Source organism: Nomascus leucogenys, chromosome 3 (genome assembly GCF_006542625.1).
Source record: "Nomascus leucogenys isolate Asia chromosome 3, Asia_NLE_v1, whole genome shotgun sequence".
Classification (NCBI taxonomy): Eukaryota; Metazoa; Chordata; class Mammalia; order Primates; family Hylobatidae; genus Nomascus; species Nomascus leucogenys.
This window is the reverse complement of record NC_044383.1, coordinates 144,272,745-144,292,797: the sequence shown is the minus strand read 5'-3', so window position 1 is coordinate 144,292,797 and position 20,053 is coordinate 144,272,745. Positions and strand designations below refer to the sequence as shown.

The window sequence follows — 20,053 nt, the reverse complement described above, 5'->3', positions numbered from 1 at the left end:
ACTATCCACAGAACCATCAGAATCACCACAGTTTCGACAGCAGCAGCCTCATGAAGTTCAAACACCGTGGCACATGAAGAAGATGGGCAGGACTAAGAGGGAAGCAACAACAACAAAAAAAACAGCTGCAACTGTGCGGGACACTTGTAGCACATGGGTTCCAGACAGTGGCAGAACTATACAAGCACTCCACAACTCGGCACTGGACTGTGTTCCAGTCTAGTAAGATTTGGCTCTTTTGGAACTCAGAACACATTTTCAAAATGGAATACTGATACAGCCTAAAATTAAACCTGTTCTTATTTCTTACTTATTTCTTTCTACATTGATCAAGCTCTAGCCCTCAAGGAGCTTACATTCTAACGGAGAGAACAACAAAATGGAAGAGATCAATAAAAGGCTAACAAGAGGCAGGAAAGACTCTGGCATGTATGAAGATATGGAAAAGACCAGGACATTGGGGGTTTGCTTAGGAGGGGCCTGTGGGCAACAGAAAGGGGCTTATATTTTATTCGGAGTGCAGTGGGAAGCCCCTGGAAGTTTGTTTGTTTGTTTGTTTGTTTGAGACAGAGTCTCACTCTGTTGCCCAGGCTGGAGTGCAGAGGCGCAGTCTCAGCTCACTGCAAGCTCCGCCTCCCAGGTTCAGGCCATTCTCCTGCCTCAGCCTCCCGAGTAGCTGGGACTACAGGTGCCTGCCACCACACCCAGCTGATTTTTTTCTATTTTTAGTAGAGACGGGGTTTCACCGTGTTAGCCAGGATGGTCTCGATCTCCTGACCTCATGATCCGCCCGCCCTGGCCTCCCAAAGTGCTGGGACTACAGGCGTGAGCCACTGGGCCCGGCCGCCACTGGAAGGTTTAAATGAAATGTTCTGGTTTTCATTTCAGGACCAACATTGTTGCTATGTGGAAGAGGACAGAGTAAAGGCAGAAAGCACAGGCAGGAGGCTGCTGCAGTGATCCAGGGACAGCTGGTGGTAGCCAGCACTAAGATGCTCACTACAGAGAGGGACAAGAGAGCAGCTGGGAGGCAGGCTTTTGGGTTTTGTGTGTGTTTTTCTAAAAAAAAAAAAAAAAAAGGGTCTCACTCTGTCACCCAGGCTGGAGTGCTGTGGCGTGATCTCTGCTCGCTACAACCTCCACCTCCCGGGTTCAAGCAATTCTCCTGCCTCGGCCTCCCAAGTAGCTGGGACTGCAGGTGCCCACCACCATGCCCAGCTAATTTTTGTATTTTTAGTAGAGATGGGGTTTCACCATGTTGGCCAGACTGGTCTCGAACTCCTGATCTCATGATCCACCCACCTCGGCCTCCCAAAGTGTTGGGATTACAGGTGTGAGCCACTGCACCCAGGCCAGGAGGCAGGTTTTAACCGAGGGACGTGGAGCAAGTAACTTAATCTCTCTGTAGTTCAGTTTTCTTACCTATCAATTAGAGATAACAACAGTATCTACCTCATGAATCTCTGATAAGAATTCAACGAGTTAATATCTGTAACATGCTTAAAACTGTGCCTGGTACATACTAGGAGCTATATTAGCTATTACTATTACCACAACCTACCTCATGGTACTATTGTTAGGACCAAACAGATTATTTGTGTTAATTCGTGTAATATTTTTGAGGCAGTGCCCGGCACATAATAAACTCTCAGTAAGTGTCAGCTATTACAGTTATGAATAATTCCCAATTGGTGGTGGCAGTAATTGAGCTGAAGAAGAATGGGACAGGGCATGGAATTGCCATGAGCATATGTGGCATGTTGAGTCTGCAATGTCTAGGAGACATCCACATGGCAGGGTCAAGTAAATAGCTGGACACTTGCATCTGAACCTCAGAGTCAAAGTATAGACTGGAGATAAGTCAGTGTCATTGACATAAAGGTAAGTTTTCACTACAGAACTACAGAACATACTAAGCCCAGTGAGGGAGGATGAGGATGGAGGAAAGGCTCTAGTGGTGAGCCCTGTGGAACCCCATGTCAGGTAAATAGAGGTAGGGAGCCAGCAGAGGAGGGTGAGAAGGAAGAGTGAACAGGGAGGAGGAAACCAACAGAGAGGGGAGTCTCAATACCCTAGCAAGGAGAGGGCCTGCAGAGAGGTCCAGTTCAATGAAGACATTGGATTTGGCTCCTGAAGCTTATCTGTGGTCTTGATAAGGGCACTTTTAGCATCTTACCCATTTTGACTTTCCCTAACTTTCACTTTGCAACACTGTGTAAAGAACACACATTCCAAGGACATCATAGTACAATGGGAAAAACTCTAACCTTGGACTCAAGAGACCCAGGCTCAAGCTCCAGTGAAGTGTCAGGTAGGTCCCTCAACAAGGGCCTTCACTTTCGCCAAAGGCAAAACGACAAGATCGGACCAGATTCCCAAGGCCAGGTCATAAGATCTCTATGCGTCTACAAACCCAATAATCAAAGTCCATAAGCTGTTTTTCAATATTTAAAACACATATTGATCGCTTCCTTAGCCTTCTGGCTAAGATAAAGTATGTATTGAGAACTACACATCTACTATAGTAAAGTTACACAAACCAAACTGTCACATTTGTTTTTGACTGAAACACTCTAGAAACTTGGAAAGCAGTAGTGATTAAGAAGGGGAACTCAGGAGGCTGACAGCCTCACTTCAAATCCTGGGTCTGTCAATGACTACTTCCTGCATTAGAGCTATGCTACTTAACTACTCAAGGTCTCAGTTTCCCCAACTGTAAAATGGAGGTATGACAAAACCTATCTCAGGCAGCTGTGGAGGGATTTCAGTGAGTTAACTGTAAGCTCTCTACAGGAACTTCCTGATAGTTTCCTCCTCCCTTGTGATTCTTGCTGTCTCCTCTGCTTCTTCCTCTGCCTTGGCTGGCCTGGCATGCTGGGGTACCACAGCACTCACCGCCAGATCCTCTTCTCCAGCTCCAGCCTCTCCCTCATTCAGCTCACATTAAGCATAATAAACAAATATGAGCTATTAATACCATTATCTTGTACTGTACAACAATTCTTGGCTAGTAATAAGATCATAGCCATGGGGGCAGGAAGAGAGGAAGAAAAAAAATATAAAAAGAATCTGATGATAAAAACATTGGTGACCATTGGTAATTCCCAACTGAAAAATTCCACTTCTATATGCTTGAAATGCACCTGCTGCCACATCACATGGTCCTTGGCACCTTGAATTAAAACCTAGTGGATAAGGCTTTCTCCCCGTCACCTCCCCGAGGACAGCAGCAACATCTGACTTGGTGACAGTGTATGCTCAGCAACTGTGGAACCAATCCCTGGGTACTTAACCAGCCCCTTCCTCCTAAATTCACTCATACATTTCTAATTTAGAAATTAAACGTTCTAAATATTTTTCTGCAAATACTTTTAAACCCTCCACTGCACATGTGTACCAGTGAGTCCTTTCAATGACTTAACCCATCCTTTGTCTCACGTGAAGCAAATTCTACAGATTTTCCAACGTAGCATTTCAATGTTTCCCCCAAAACAGATTTATTCTCAGTGCTTTCCAACTTTAAAATAAAACTTCTCAGAACATTTTATTTTTCTTTACGAGGACAGTTACACCTGAATCAAACCTACTCTTTCAAAATTTTTTTTTTTTGAGACGGAGTCTCGCTCTGTCGCCCAGCCTGGAGTGCAGTGGCGCAATCTCAGCTCACTGCAAGCTCCACCTCCCAGGTTCATGCCATTCTCCTGCCTCAGCCTCTGGGGCCAGGCATGGTGGCTCATGCCTGTAATCCCAGCACTTTGGGAGTCCAAGGCAGAAGGATGGCTTGAACCCAGGAATTTGAGACTAGCCTGGGGAACAGAGTGAGACCCCGTCTCTATAAAAAATTTAAAAATTTGCCAAATGTGGTGGCCCGCCTGTAGCCCCAGCTACTCAGAGGCTGAGGTGGGAGGATCACCTGAGCCCAGGAGTTTGAGGCTGCAGCGAGTTATGATGGCACATTGCACTCCAGCCTGGGTGGCAGAGCAAGAACCTATCTCAAAAACAAAAAAAAAATTCTAAAATGGATTAAAGAAACTCTATCTGAGCTATAAGAGACAAAGCCTGTGAGAGTTAGATGTCTCCTTGCCCTTCCTCCTCATCAACAAGTCATGACACAACTTGAGGAAGCTGGACCAAAATAGGCACCCACCTAACTTGGCCTTTAAATGCTTTCTTCATTACCACATGAGAAGCAACAATTGAAAATGAAACAAAACGCAACAGAGCAGTGACTAACATAAAACTGCTTATATTAAATAAACTAAGTACAGCATCTTTTTTTTTTTTTTTTTTTTTTGAGACAGAGTCTCACTTTGTCACCCAGGCTGTAGTGGCGCGATCTCGGCTAACTGCAACCTCCGCCTCCTGGGTTCAAGCTATTCTCCTGCCTCAGCCTCCCACGCAGCTGGGATTATAGGCACCCACCACCGTGTCTGGGTAATTTTTGTATTTTTAATAGTGACAGGGTTTCACCATGTTGGCCAGGCTGGTCTTGAACTCCTGACCTCAGGTGATCAACCTGCCTCAGCCTCCCAAAGTGCTGGGATTACAGGCATGGGCCACTGTGCCCGACCCTACAGCATCTATTTACACTAAGCTGCTTCATAAACTCTGAGGCAAAAATGAAGGCAGCCTTGAAAGTTGCCACATTTAAGCACAAGGAAGCCTGGAGTAAATTACCTCTAATTCAGGAGCAATTTCATCTGTGAAGGACAAATTTCAGGAAATTTTGAAAGCTTGAGAAAAGCTTAAAAGGAGGCAAGCATCACATCAACAGATGATGTGTGTTAATTTTAGCTGCAATAGTCTAAAGTGCAGTGTGAAACGAGGAAAGCAGCCAAGCAACACTCAAGCCAGAGACGCTTACTGAGTGTCCATCACAGGCCCCGGTACCAGAGACACTTAGTGAGTGCCCACCACAGGCAGAACAGGCCGGGTGCTGACAATGCAAAACGCATCGAAGTCCAGTCCCTAGCCCCGATAAGCACCCTACACGGTGAGAGAAGATGGGCAAAATAAACCAACTTCAATACTATAAGGTAAATCCTGTAATCAATAGCCAAAAAAGTGCTGTGGAGCAGAGTTGAGAGAATCTTGCTGGAATGAGCAGTCCCTGGCAGCATAAAGCCAAGGTAGGGTCTTCAGATGATGACGCAAGAGCAAAACAAAGAAAGAGTGCTCCAGGTTGGACCAAGTAAGGACAATTTACTGACAAAAATATCCCAATAATGAAGACTTTATAATAATCCAAGAGAAAATTAAGCCAGAGTTCTTAAGATAAATAGAAGGCTATTAAAGATAAATAGAAGATCTAATTATACTGCCTGGATAAGAAAAGGTCTTACTGCTACAGAGTAGAATTAACGTATATTTAATAGGTATGAATGCTGTACATTTGACACTATGTAACTTTAAAACAATTGGCCTTTTCAAAAACTCAGTGTTTTAGTTTTGGTTTTTTCTAGATCTAGAAGCAATAAAATGGGCTTAAGGAACACAGAATAAAGGGAGCAACCCTGTGAAGACCACAAAGGCAAAGGCAGCACAGTGACAGCAGCTCAGCAGCAAGACTGCCGGGCACCGGGCCTGGCTCTCCCACCACCTGACTGGGTAACTTTTCAAGCACCTTCATTTCCCAAGAAGTAGGAATGTTGGGAAGATTAAATAAACATATGTAAAATACTTAATTACCTGCCCACATAGTAAAGTGCTCAATAAATGTTGGACATTGCTTTTGTAATTTCATTTATATTCTACCCATTAAGCAATGTTTAAAATCTGGAATAAAATAGATTATTAAAGAAATATGCAGAGACAATTATCATTGACCCTGATTCCATTTGGAAATCAGGGATGAAGAATCACGGAGAAAAAAAAGGTTAAAATTATCTCTGATCAAAATTAAAGTCTATCAAAATCTCAAATGGCAACAATTTCTTGCTGAATGGCCTTGTATGTGAATGCTAATGATTTCTCCACTACTAAGGAAGGGCCCACTTTGCATCTTACTCCATGTTCCATGTTCTCAATCTCCCAGTGAGACACAGGAAAATCCATTTTTTTTTTTTACAAATGCTGAAACTAAAGTTCAGAGGGTTTAAGTAAGGTTATGAAAAGTCACTAGGCTATTAGTGACAGAGCTTAGTTCTGATATCTGGCTCCAAGACACACACTTTTTTCACCAAACTATGGTGCTAAAATTAACAACAGTAATTTCCACGCCACAACACCGTTACTTTGGAATAGGAAGAAAAAGTTGTGTAATTATCTGGTGAGAACAAAACAATGTATGAACCTAGGCCAACTCTATTCTCAGACTCGAGAATTTCTAGAAAAAAATAATAAATGGCAAACCCAAATTTAATTTTAAAATGACTAGAGCCACAAATTGGGAAGACCCTTCACAATGCTCTGGTCACTAAGCTTGGGTGTGGACATGGGTGACAAGCACTCTCCAATTCTAGTGCACCTTTCCAAAAAGCAATTTGGCAATATGCAGAAAGTGACTAAAGCCAACAGTGCTAAAGGCTAAAGGGAAGATTAAGCCAAAGATGCTCACCAAAAGTGCTATTCAGTATCATTCTAGAAATTACAAGCAAAATATTACAACAGGAAAAAAAAAGTCATATAAAAATAGAAAAAAGTCATATAAAAATAGAGCCAAAAATCACCCTGATTTGTAAGTAATATAATTTTCCACCTGGAAAACCCAACAGAATCGAATGAAATCAGAACAATTAAGAGTTCAGTAAAATAGGAAAATGTAATTGCTATGATCCAAATGTTGGTGTCCCCCCAAAATTCCTATGTTGGAACCTAATATCAAAAGTAATAGCATTATGAGGTGGGGCCTTTGGGAAGTGATTAAGCAAGCCCTCACCAGACAAGTCCACTGGTGCCTTGCTCTTGGACTTCCCAGCTCCCAGGATTGTCAGCAACACATTTCTATTGTTTATAAATTACCCAGTCTAAGGTATTTTGTTATAGCAGCCAAACAGACTAAGACAATAAATACTACACAAAAATAAATTCAGGATGATGAATGAGCCATCTGTTTACCTATTCCCTCTCCTCTCCCCAAAGTCCCATTAAAATGATCAAACAAGGCCAGGTGCAGTGGCTCACACCTGTAATTCCAGCACTCTGGGAGGTGGAAGTGGCCGGATCACCTGGGGTTGGGAGTTCGAGACCAGCCTGACCAACATGGAGAAACTCCATCTCCACTAAAAATACAAAAAAAATTAGCCAACCGTGTTGGTGCATGCCTGTAATCCCAGCTACTCGGGCGGCTGGGGCAGAAGAATCGCTTGAACCCAGGAGGCAGAGGTTGTGGTGAGCCAAGATCGCACCACTGCAATCCAGCCTGGGCAACAAGAGCAAAAGTACGTCTCAAAAAAAAAAAAAAATCAAACAAATGTAATAGAACAAAAAAAATTTTAAAAACCTGTGGAAAACAGAGCAATGTACCACTGATAAGCCCTTCTCAATTTCTAAAGGACATGGAGGAGAAGGGATTCGACTGATAGAAAAGCACCAAAGAGCCTTAATTCAGTCAGGCAAAGGCAAGCACACCACCCTTGACTACAGGGCTTTAGGCAATGTCTGGCCAACAAACATGTCTATACCAACCCACAGAGGAAAATGGGAGCCTGACCTTGGAAGGCCTTCTTGCACCACATCCACACGGGAGCAAAATAGAAAAGGGGAGCAACACTCCAGTTAACTTCGGATTGCTACACAATTTGCTAATTGAGAAAGGGTATAAATTGTCCTGACAAAGCAGTGACCCTCCTAATGATTTGGAAGATTTACTATGAGATGGCTGCTAACTGTACACAGAGGCCTAACAGAGCAACAGAAGTGGGAGGGTCAGAAATCAAACTGAAGACCTTCTGGAATCCTCCCAGGTCCTACCCTCCCTCAGTCTAACAACTAGATGAAAGGCAAGGACAGCCTCCTTTGGTTACTCTGTATGAACCCACACTGGCTTCTCACATCACTTAGTTGCTTTCATCTTCTGTGTTTGACATGTTGGCATATCAACTTCAATATTCTTTGAGGGCAAAAATTGCATCTTCTGGTATGATTTATCTACTTGATGGCCTATTATAGTCTTCAAAAAGTTTAATTACCCAGTGTCCATCAACAGATGAATGGGTTTCAGCACTGTCCTGGATTATAGAAAAAAAAAAAACAGATGAATGGGTTAACAAAATGTGTATCGACATACAATGAAATATCATTCAGCCTTGAAAGGGAAGGACATTCTGACACATGCTACAACATGGATGAACCTTCAGAACGTCATGCTAAGTGAAATAAGCCAGATACAAAAAGACAGGTATTTTATGATTCCACTAATATGAGGTATCTGGAGTAGTCAAATTTATAGACACAGAAATAGAACAGTGGTTATCAGAGGCCGGGGAAGGGGTAAAAGGGAAGTGTTTAATGGGCACAGAGTTTCAGTTGGGGAAGATGAACAAAAGTTCTGGAGATGGATAGTGATGATGGCTGCACACCAACAGGAACGTACTTAATGCCACTGAATTACACAGTTGTCCCTCAATATCGATAGGGGTTGGTTCCAGGACCCATGTAGATAAAAAAATCCTTAAATGCTCAAGTCTCTCATATAAAATGGCATATTATTTGCATATAATCCATATGCATCCCTCATATACATCATCTCTAGATTACTTATATTACCTAATAAAATGTAAATGCTATTGTGCTACTATATTTTTGTTGTATTTTTTTTTTCTTTGAATGTTTTCAGTCCTTACATGCAGAACCTGTGGATATGTAGAGCCAACTGTATACTTTAAAATGGTTAAAATGGCACATTTTAGCTGGGCACAGTGGCTCACACCTGTAATCCCAGCATTTTGGGAGGCCAAGATGGGCAGATTGCTAGAGCCCAGGAGTTCGAAACCAGCCTGGGAACAAGGTGAAACCATGTCTCTACAAAAAATACAAAAATTAGCTGGGCGTGGTGGCACGTGCCTGTAGTCCCAGCTACTCGGAAGGCTGAGGCAGGAGATTCGCTTGAACCTGGGACGTCAAGGCTGCAGTGAGTCAGGACTGCATCACCGCCCTCCGGCCTGGATAAGAGTGAGACCCTGTCTCCATAACAAAAGTAAATTTTATCACAATAAAAAATGTTTCAAAAAGAAGTATAATTATGAAAACCACTTTAAAACATGAAAAAAATGCTTATGCTATGTTAAATTTTAAAAGCTTCCAACAGTGTTTATAATGTTGCTTAGAACTTTTTGAAAAAAAGTGCCTATGAGGAAAGAATTCAAGAGAATGCTAGGCTTAAGAGTTATAACAATGGTGGAAGCTAGGGGTGATTTTCCCCCTTTTACAAATGTACTATAATATTTTACTACTTTTCATGTTTAAACGCACAAAAATAGCAAAATATGATATCGTAAGTATAATACCAAAAAGGTAAAGGCAATGTGGCTATAACCACGAAGCTCCCTCATGTGTTACTCCTTTCTCCATTCATACCAGCCTGAATTTGGAGTGAAATACAAAAGTTTTATACATGCTTAATGTTGGGGGTGCTGTCCAATGATCTAAGAACTGGTGGGGAGGTCTGGGCACACAGGTAAGATTTAAGTTTAATCAAAGAAACAGCTTTCTTCTTATCCTCATTCTCAATGCTTAAGAAAAAAAAAAGTATTTGCCTTACTTGAGCCAAAATTTTCTATCAACATAACTTCCTCTTTTTGTTTTTTTTTTTCTTTTCTTCTGAGATGGAGCCTTGCTCTGTCACCAGGCTGGAGTGCAGTGGCACGATTTTGGCTCACTGCAACCTCCGCCTCCCAGGTTCAAGCGATTCTCCTGCCTCAGCCTCCCAAGTAGCTGGGACTACAGGTGTGCCACCACGCCCGGCTAATTTTTTTTTTTTTTTTTAGTAGGGACGGGGTTTCACCATGTTGGCCAGGCTGGTCTCGATCTCCTGACCTCATGATCTGCCCGCCTCGGCCTCCCAACGTGCTGCGATTACAGGGGTGAGTCACCGTGCCCGGCCAACTTCCTCTTTAGTCACTACATTTAAGCCACCTCAAATGTTTTGTGGGAGAAGGTTAAGCTCTAAATAAGCAAGTAAGTAAAGTTGTCATAAAATAAAATTTCTTTTAAAAAGGAGGGGTGGGGAAAGTGAAATGGAAAAAGAATCAGACCAGGAATCAGAAGACAGGTTCTGGCTAACCTGCTATTTCCTGGCTGAGAGACCTGGCATGGGGCTCAGCTCCCCGAAGTCAGCTTTCCCATCTGCAAGTGAAGAGACTATCTGCTCTGCCCTTTCTCAAGAACGCTGTAAAGACCAATGGTGATAGTGCTGGTAAGGAAGCACTGAAAAAGTTAAGGTTCTTTCAGAGCTAAAAGGTGTGCCCTGTTAAATGCACAGTAGTAACTTGACTGCTCTGTGTTGTCAGAGGCACTACCTGAAGTTAGTGCCTCACAGATGCTTTTCTGCTTTTACCTTAGTACTTCTAACTTGTCATTTTGAAGGCACTGACAATCCCCAGTCCTTGGAGCTCCCCTGGCTCCACATTTTTGATGCTGAGGTGTGGTTCAAGGCATTCTATTTAAGACAGGACATTTCAGGGGCGGCACTGATGGTCTGCAGAACTAAGAGGCATGGAGAAGAGAGGGCCTCATGGGATAAAGGGTTTGCCACAACCCACATGCGGTGATCCCAATGTTCATTCAACAGCAGGGCTCTTTCAGCACTATTCTGAAATATCACTGGCTTTTAAATCCTTTAAAGCTGAAAAAATGTTTCCTAGTCCTTTGAAAGTAGGCAATCTAGTAGCGTCAGGGACTTGTCCAGGCAGCCCTCCAGGTGCATCTTCCCCAGATCGATGTTTATTCAGGTGCCCACCAAGCCTTCCCCCAACTCCAGTAAGACGTCATACCACACAAGCCACATTTTCTGGAGAAGGAAAATGGTTTGAGTTTTAATTTTAAACACACAAATAAGCCAAACAGGTAAAACGCCTTTATGACTGATGTGCAAATAAAGTAGATGGTGGTGTGAAGATGACAAACCAACATACATATAAATTTCTAAATTCTCAAATGGCACTAGTTCCCAGAAATATCAGAGCAATCTTTCTTCAAATTGAAGTTAATTTAAGCAATGACACACACCACTGCCCTCACCACCTCAGAGCCCGTAAAAACCTCTGAATGGGCTCCTACGCTTTTCCTGAATGTGATTCTGTTAAGGCCGCAGTTCCTCTGCGCCTGCCCAACCCCACAGGCTGCATAAATTTCACTAAAGTTTTGTCTTTTACTTCATGACTAAAGTTTTGTTAAGTTTTTTCTTTATTCTGGTTTTTTGTTTTTGTTTTTGAGACAGAGTCTCACTCTATCCCCCCAGGCTGGAGTGCAGCGGTGCAATCTCGGTTCACGCAACCTCTTCCTCCTGGATTCAAACAATTCTCCTGGCTCAGCCTCCCCAGTAGCTGGGATTACAGGCACCTGCCACCATGCCTGGGTAATTTTTGTATTTTTAGTAGAGACGAGATTTCACCATGTTGGCCAGGCTGGTCTCTAACTCCTGACCTCAGGTGATCTGCCCGCCTTGGCCTCCCAAAGTGCTGTGATTACAGGTGTGAGCCACCGCACCCAGCCTGTTGTTGTTGTTGTTGTTGTTGAGACAGGGTCTCCCTCTGTCACCCGGGCTGAAGTGCAGTGGTGTAAACATGGCTCACTGCAACCTCAACCTCTCAGGCTCAGGCGATCTTCCCACCTTACTCTCCCGGGTAGCTGGGAAAACAGGCACATGCCATCACGCCCAGCTAATTAGTTTTTTTCTTTTTGATAGCTTCATTCCATTATAGACGCAAGCCACTACCAAATTTAATACCTATTCTTTAATTTAGCCAAAATTTCTATTTTCTGGCTAATAACCCTCAGAATATTTACCTCCATCAATAGCACTAATAATTGCCTTTCTTCTCTAGAGTATTTTTCACAAAGGAATAAAGTCTTTAGCAGCTCAGGAGTTACTATTTATAAATTAAGCAGAGGATAATAAAACCACCTTGAGGTTGAAACCTTAAGTGGTTGGCTAGGCTCACTTAGCCATTCACTCCATGAGTGTCTAGTTCTTAGGAGACAGTCCCCCAGCTTAGGCCCAGTTGTAATTAGTGCTTTAGTCAAGTTACTAACAACCCGTCATAGCCTTTCAGGGGTTGCTGTTAAACAGTTCAAGTCCTGATATTAAATCCAAAAATGCTAAACTGCTGAAAGGCTAAACAAAAGATCTTATGTCAACCTAAAAATATATCTAACAAACTGGCAGCAGGTTTCTGAAGTACCACAGGTAATTTAAACTGGTAGGATGTTCAGTCTGGCACATCAATCATACATAGACACAGGGACACAAAGATACAGACACATCTGTTTTACTTCCTTGCCCTCAACCTCCACATGTATGGTATTATTCTGAGTGATGATGACGAGTAAAGATTTTGAAAGATCATCATTTTGCCACACGGGCTCTAACAATATCCTAGGTGGATGTGGCAACTCCCTCCTCACAGAGGAAACATCTAAGGCCCAGAGAGAAATGACTTGGCTGAAGTGATGTGGCTAGTTAGAGCTACAACTGAAAACCCAGCAGAAGAACGCTTCACCCCAACACCCATTCCAAAAGCAAAACAATTCCAAAATGTCCACAACTGGCTGCACTCCTGAAAAGCAAGGTGACATCACAGGGTGCCAAATGATGTGGCACAGAGACAGCTGCTTGTCCTGGACGCTCTTCTTCCGCACCCGCCACTTCTGAATCTGCACATGCATCCCATGACACCACCCTCCAGCCTTCTTCCAGCCTTCTCTCAGACTCTTCCGGAATCCTCACTGAAAAGGATAACAGAATGCAGGGAAGGGAAACAGTTCAATTCTTTGTAGAAGAACTAGGAAAATTACTGACCTAAGCTCCTGAATGGGCAGGAGCCTTATCCAGTTTGTGCCCCATGTGTGCCCAGCAGCTAGCTGTCCCTGCAAGGAACAATGTGCAGGAAGACTTCAGTGGTCGTTGGCCTGGGTGAAGAATACGACCCCTGAGAATGTGCCTCTGAAACTGACCTCTGATTCACACGCTCTCCCAGGGAGCACTCAGAGCACTGTAGGCGTGTTACCAGTTACTTGAACCTAAGGAGCAGGCAGCCCACAACTAAAGTCTCCAGAAGAGCTCTGAGAACCAAAAGGGATGTTGTCAAAGCTGTGCCAACCTACAAAGGAGCTTGCAGAGAAACCTGCGGAGGCTGAGTGGGAATGATGGTGTGGTGTTTGCGACAGCAGGTGCTTTCATGGACACGATGTCAGGGAATGAAGGCACTGGTGCTTCTCCCATATGCATGGAGGTGCACCCTTTCCACACCAAGGCAGAGACTGCCGGACCTCTACCCAATGTCCAGTCTCCCTTTCTTCCTCACCAACAGAATCCCGGTTTTACTTGGGGCAGCAAAATGCCCAGATCAAGGACTCATCTCCCCGCCTCACATGTAGTTGTTGCTGATGAAGCATAACAGAAAGTCAAGTTGTTAGGTGAAGAGGGAGCTTCCAGGAAAGATCTTTAAGGGGGACTAGCTCATCTGGAAGATGAGTCCTTTGCCCTTCCCACCTTCTCTTCTCCTCCTGCCTGGTCATGGTGTGATTATTGAGCTCCAGCAGCCATCACGCACTGTGAGGAACTCTGCGGCTAAAGATGGTGAAAGAGAAAGGCGGAGGAATCCTGGAACCCTGATCAGCAGGAGCCATGCAACCAGCCCACGCCCACCTGCCTCCAGACCGCTACATGAACAGTCAACATTCATCTTGTATGAGCCGCTTGAGTTTTCTGTTACATGCAGCTGAACCCTGCATGTTAAAGAAATTCATATCCCTCGCCTGTATTTTTTAAGACTCTCCATCAATCAAATCACTGTCTCATTTTGACATTTATGTTCATTAAGTATCTGAATAATTGGATCTTACCCTTGAAGCCCAAGACATTTACCAGGTCCCAAGAGGTTCTGAGACTGCTCCCAATTACCTAAGTTATCTGTGGGGAATATCCTACAGTCTTAAGCTACTCTAAAACTTCAGCCCTAGAGCGTGATGGCTGAAAGGAAAAAGTATGCTTGTAGCCCTTATGCTTCTTAACCCACTGACCATGTCCTCAAATCAAACTGCACTGTACAAAATGGTAGCCACTAGCCACATATGGTTAAATTAAGTACAATTAAATAAAAATATAAATTATGTTTCTCAGTTGCCTTAGCTGCATTTCAACTGCTCAACAGCCTCCATGTGCCTGGTAGCTACCTTACTGCACAACAATATAGATGGTTTTTATCATGCCAGAAAATTCTCCTGGAGAGCACTGGTCTAGAAATACACTTTTCAGCCAGGCGCGGTGGCTCACGCCTGTACTCCCAGCACTCTGGGATGCCAAGGCGGGCAGATCACCTGAGGTCAGAAGTTCAAGACCAGCCTGGCCATGGCAAAACCCCATCTCTACTAAAAATACAAAAAATTAGCCGGGCGTGGTGGTGCGCACCTGTAATCCCAGCTAGTCGGGAGGCTGAGGCAGGAGAATCACTTGAACCCGGGAGGCAGAGGTTGCAGTGAGCCGAGATTGTGCCATTGCACTCCAGCCTGGGCAACCACAGAGAAACTCTGTCTCAAAAAAAAAAAAGAAAAGAAAAGAAATACACTTTTCCCCAGGCTTTGATGGCAGCCAGTTCTCCTTGTGTCCCTTCCACCTCCCCAGGCATTCCCCAGCCTCTCATCCTCTACTCACTGCTCAAATGCTGGCATTTCTCAGAACTCTATCCAAATCCCTCTACTCCCCTCACTCTGCCTAGGAGATCTCCTTCAGCATCAGCTGTCATCCTTATGGAGAAGTCTTAAACACTAATGAACATTTTTTTTTTTTTTGAGACGGAGTCTCGCTGTCACCCAGGCTGGAGTGCAGTGGCACGATCTCGGCTCACTGCAGGCTCCACCCCCTGGGTTCATGCCATTCTCCTGCCCCAGCCTCCCAAGTAGCTGGGACTACAGGCGCCTGCCACCTCGCCCGGCTAATTTTTTGTATTTTCAGTAGAGACGGGGTTTCACCGTGTTAGCCAGGATGGTCATGAACATCTTAATATCCTCAGAAACTTCCTGTAAGAACCCAAGTTTTATCTAAATCATGGATGTGGCAGAAAGAATATATCTAGGTTTTGCCCTTGTTCTTGGCACAGAGCTCCTAAAACTCTTAGAATGTTCTGGGTGATGGGAGTGTCTTTTGTTATCTGTGAAGAGCCACTTCTGACCACATCTGAGTCTGCACTAATAAGGTGACAGAGGGTGGGCCCTTAAGAGTATTTCAAGGGATGGGCTGGCCATTCCAGAAAGACCAAGCATATGATTAGAGGGCTAGAACTTTCATTCCCACCCCTGACCTCTAGGAAGAAGAGGGGCTGGAGACTGAGCTCAATCACATGACCAACGATGTCATAAGACCATGATACGATAAACACCCGAGCTCAAAGAGCTTCCTGGCTGATGAATACATGGATGTGCCAGGAGGGTGATGCCCCGACTCCATGGCATGGGAGCTCAGCATCCAAGGACCCTCCCAGGTCTTGCCCTATGTGTCTCTTCCATTTGGCTGTTCCTGCGTCGTATCCTTTATCATAAAACCGTCTTCTGTGAGTTTAGTGAGCTGTTTTAGCAAATTATCAAAACTGACAAGGTGGTGGAATCCCCAAATTTACAGCCAGTTGGTCAGAAGTGCAGGTAGCGTGAAGACTTGCAACTGGTATCTGCCATGAGAGCAGCCTTGCAGAACTCATGTCTGACATTCAGTTCAGGTGGTTGGTGTCAGAACCGAGTTGAAGTGACACCAAGCCAGTGTTAGAGCACTGGTGTCAAAGCATTATGACCTCTTAGCCACTGTTCTGATATTTAGTTAATAGTGGTTCAAAACTGCAATAATTAAATGATGCTTTCAATTCACCTTGGATTACTGCATACAGGTTCACAATTCACACAGAATATTCAATCCCAACTGAATTCCATAGAGTTCTCAAAATCACAGAGGACATCTATGTGCATAACCAAACAACCATAAGAGGAACAGCTATTTTTCATAACCTCAAAAGTCAGTGGAGTATGTGATCTACCCATGAATCTGTGACCCTGATGAGATACAATGACAGCAAGGGAGGACAGATCCACTGGCACACACTGATTTAAGTGAAAATTCAAATTGTAATATGAAATTAGTAGATTTTAGAAAAGGGCCTTCTAACAGCAAGCTCTGGCTGAAGTGCAATGGCGCAACCTCGGCTCACTGCAACCTCTGCCTCCCAGGTTCAAACGATTATCCTGTCTCAGCCTCCCGAGTAGCTGGGATTACAGGCACGTGCCACCACACTTGGCTAATTTTTGTATTTTTAGTAGAGGTGGGGTTTCACCATATTGGTCAGGCTGTTCTCGAACTCCTGACCTCAAGTGATCCACCCGCCTCAGCCTCCCAAAGTGCTGGGATTACACGCATGAGCCACTATACCTGGCAAATTTAGAATATTTATATTTATCCTGTTTTTTCAGGTATATATATCCCATGTCAAGCTACCCTGCTTGGTTAAACTTTGGCCACAATTTCTCTGAGCTCAAATAATACTGACATGAAAATAAGCTATAATTTATTTTACTAAAAAAGAACTTTGATTTTACAAAAAGCAGCTTCCGAATTTGTTCAGCAAGTTCAGATTTTCAATCTTGAAGGATTTTTTGTTAGCACTGGTGATGGTGGCATGTTGTTTTAATTTAGTTTTTTATTTGATTGTTTTGTTTTGGTTTAAATTTTAATGCAAGGCTTTGGAGCTTTCACAGCCCAGGTCCTTTCCTATTTGTTAACTGTTGGAGTGGTGTCTCTAACATTTTTATAAACTGCAGCAAGGATGGACCTTCTGCTGAACCTCAAAGACTTCCTTAATGGCTTCCATCCTCCCACAGTTACCATGGAAGTCACTATTTTCTACACCAACTCATCAGCTCTTCCCTGGAAATTCTGGAACACAAAGAAAATAGTCTCTCTCTGGACACCTGGGTCATAATATGAAAAACATGGGGCTGGCAGCCATGTTGTGCCACCTGGACCAAAGAGCAGAGACTGCTGGTCCATGACAGAAAAGGAATAACTCAGAAACACTGAGGGAGTGGACAGCTGGGAAAGAGGCAGAAGAGAAGAGAGAGAAAGAAAGAGTGTCCTCCTGGCCCCATCCATGCAGCATCCTAGCCCAATCCCTGGCTCCTGACCTGGATTCCGTAGACGGCCCAGAATCCTTCCAACGAATTCCCTTTTTTTGTGTTAGTTGAGTTAGGTCTCTTTCACCAGTAACCAAGAATCCCCTGACTAATAGAGGGTTCTACAGTCCTTTCGCTGATTGTTTTGAAAGAGGCAAGATAGAAACCTACAGGTGGTTGACTGAACCCAGCAGAGTCCTAGAGCCAGAAAGAGATCAGCCACCCCTTGGAACCTGCTCCCGTGGCAGGGCTTAGACCACATAACCCTAACTTGCCGCTCCACACCAGGCCACTGCCGTGCTCCACAGCAACTTTCTGGTACGCCCTTGGGCCACAGACTAACTCCTCCAGCCAACCTACCAACTAATGCTAGGTTAAAGGGGAAACGAGTTTTTCTCTATTTCGTACCGCTGCTTTGAGAGTATAATATGGGGGAGACAAAGTAAAGTTTTCAGGATACCATCAGAGACAACATACATGGAGGGTACAGCTTCTCCAGCTGCAAGGGCAGCAAATCAAACCCAGAAGAAATGTGGACACAGCACCTCCATTCACCTAATCAACTCCTACAGGAAAGAAGTAAATGCAAGCTGCAAAACCAAAGGGACATCACGTTAGAGAAAACATGCTGATGATTCATCATACAGAAGAAGCAATCACTATTTTTAAAGTCCATCAAAGCACCTGGTTGAAACATGACACACCATGGTGGCTGCACAACAATATAAATGTTGTTTAATGGCCCTGAACTGTACATTGAAAAATGATTACAATAATATATTTTGTTATGTATATTTTACCACAGTTTTTTAAAAAGACACATCATAAGAGTTTGAGACAGACTGAATTCCCTCCATTGCAAACACACCACAGGCAGTGTACATGTGACAGTCGTATAAATAGCGTGTACCCTGGCCTGAGGCAACTCAGTACAGAGCTGAGGCTGACCTGAGTGGTGAGTCTGGGTGGGCAGAAACGAAAAGAGTCCTGGCTTTTCGTTTTTTGGGAGGGAGAGGGGGCAGGGGTTGTCAAACAAAGTAGGCATCTTCTGAAATGAGTAACAACAAAAACTCACTCCACAGTCCATTTTCTCCAACCTACTATCGCCTGATCAGCACTAATTTCTAAATATTTCAACATAAATGGAACAGTTCCTCACTCCTCAGAAATCACTGCTGGTTTCCTATCAGCCACAAACAGATGGCAGCTCAGAAGAGTCCTGTTCCCATTATGCCAACCTGGCAGGAGGCTCACCTGCTGCCACCTGAAACACCAATCCCTCCCACCTTTACACAGAAGGCTCTCAAACACAACTAAAATCCTGCCTGGATGCCCACTGATCAGCATCCTTAAAAGCATAGGGGGGAAGTCTCATTACAACTCCACTAATTAATAAACATAGGGAGGGACGACATCACGTCCTAATATAATTACAAGAATACTGTAGCTTTTCATTGCAGTTCCACTATATGGTTCAGACAGGTTCCCTGCCTGATTACACTGGGCTGTAATCCAGTTTTGCTAATATATCCATATGCATAAGAGTGACAGCAGATCTTATATCAAATCTGAAGGAAAACTTTTGGAAATGCTAAAAACTTCAATTTCAGACATATTAATACATCCTCAAAATTTTATTTACAATAAGACCACCAATCTTGTTTTTATAACTGCCAACAGGTTTCTTGGTTTCTTGGCTGCAACTTTTTTATTTAACTGATCAAAGACTTAGAGAACAACAGGTTGTTCACAAGTTACCCTTAAAGTAGAAAACATGAAAGCTGCCTGTGTGTGTGTGGTATATGTGTGTACATGTGAGTATACATACCACATATACACACACACCAAAGTTATATATACACATACATACAGAAACACACACATGCACGCACTGGCAAAGAAAAAAGAAAACAATCTGGGCTGTTCACTTCATCAGATTCCAAGCAAAGATGCTCTTCTGTGCTTTCTGGACACACCTACTAATCACCAAAGCCTTAACCACTGACTGCTCCTTGCCTGCTCAGCAAATCAAACTCAACTCTGGAATGTTAAGCCAAGGTGTTCTCTAGGAGGAGTAGCTTAAGTAACTAGAGAGTTACTTTAAATAATAAGAGTTCACTGCATTCATGCCATAGCCCAGTACTTAAACCTGTAACAGGCTCCGCTCTTGCAATAAAGACCAAAATCCTTAAATGTGACACACAAGGCCCAGCAAGAAAAGAGATGTCTCCCACCAAGGCCTCTGCATTTCCCCAGGGAAGCCACCTCTGACCTTCTGACTAGATCAGTTCTGCCTTTATACCCTGTACTTCTTCAGGCAACGAGGGAAAGAATGAAATCTACTGCATCAGTTAGCACATCTTCAGTTGCAAGTAACAGATAATCCTAACTTAAATTGGCGTAAACAATAATAAAATTTATTTCACAGAACAAGTCCAAGGTTAGTGGGTGCCAGGCATGGTACACTGGGGCTCTGCAGAGTTCTCTCTGCTGTTGGCTTGGCTCAGTCCTCACCCTGATGTTGGCTTCATGCTCAGACCAGCAGCAAAACAATTGTAACAGTTTCAGGCACCACACCCAGACATGACAACTTTCAGACGAAGAAAAGGCCACCTTTCCTAGAGTTGTTGCTGTTTTTCCAGAACCTCTGGACAGACCTCCCACTAATCTCACTGACCAGAACTAGGTCTCTGGCTCACCCCTACAGTCATCACCTACGGAGAATGGGACCTATGTGACTAGC

General features: G+C 43.8%; 1 protein-coding gene across 3 annotated transcripts in view; it reads right to left on the bottom strand.

Moving 5' to 3' along the window:
• The window catches only part of TULP4 (TUB like protein 4), a 293,022-nt gene that overhangs the window by 252,682 nt on the left and 20,287 nt on the right, over positions 1 to 20,053 (bottom strand). The gene's annotated exons all lie outside the window — the stretch shown is intronic.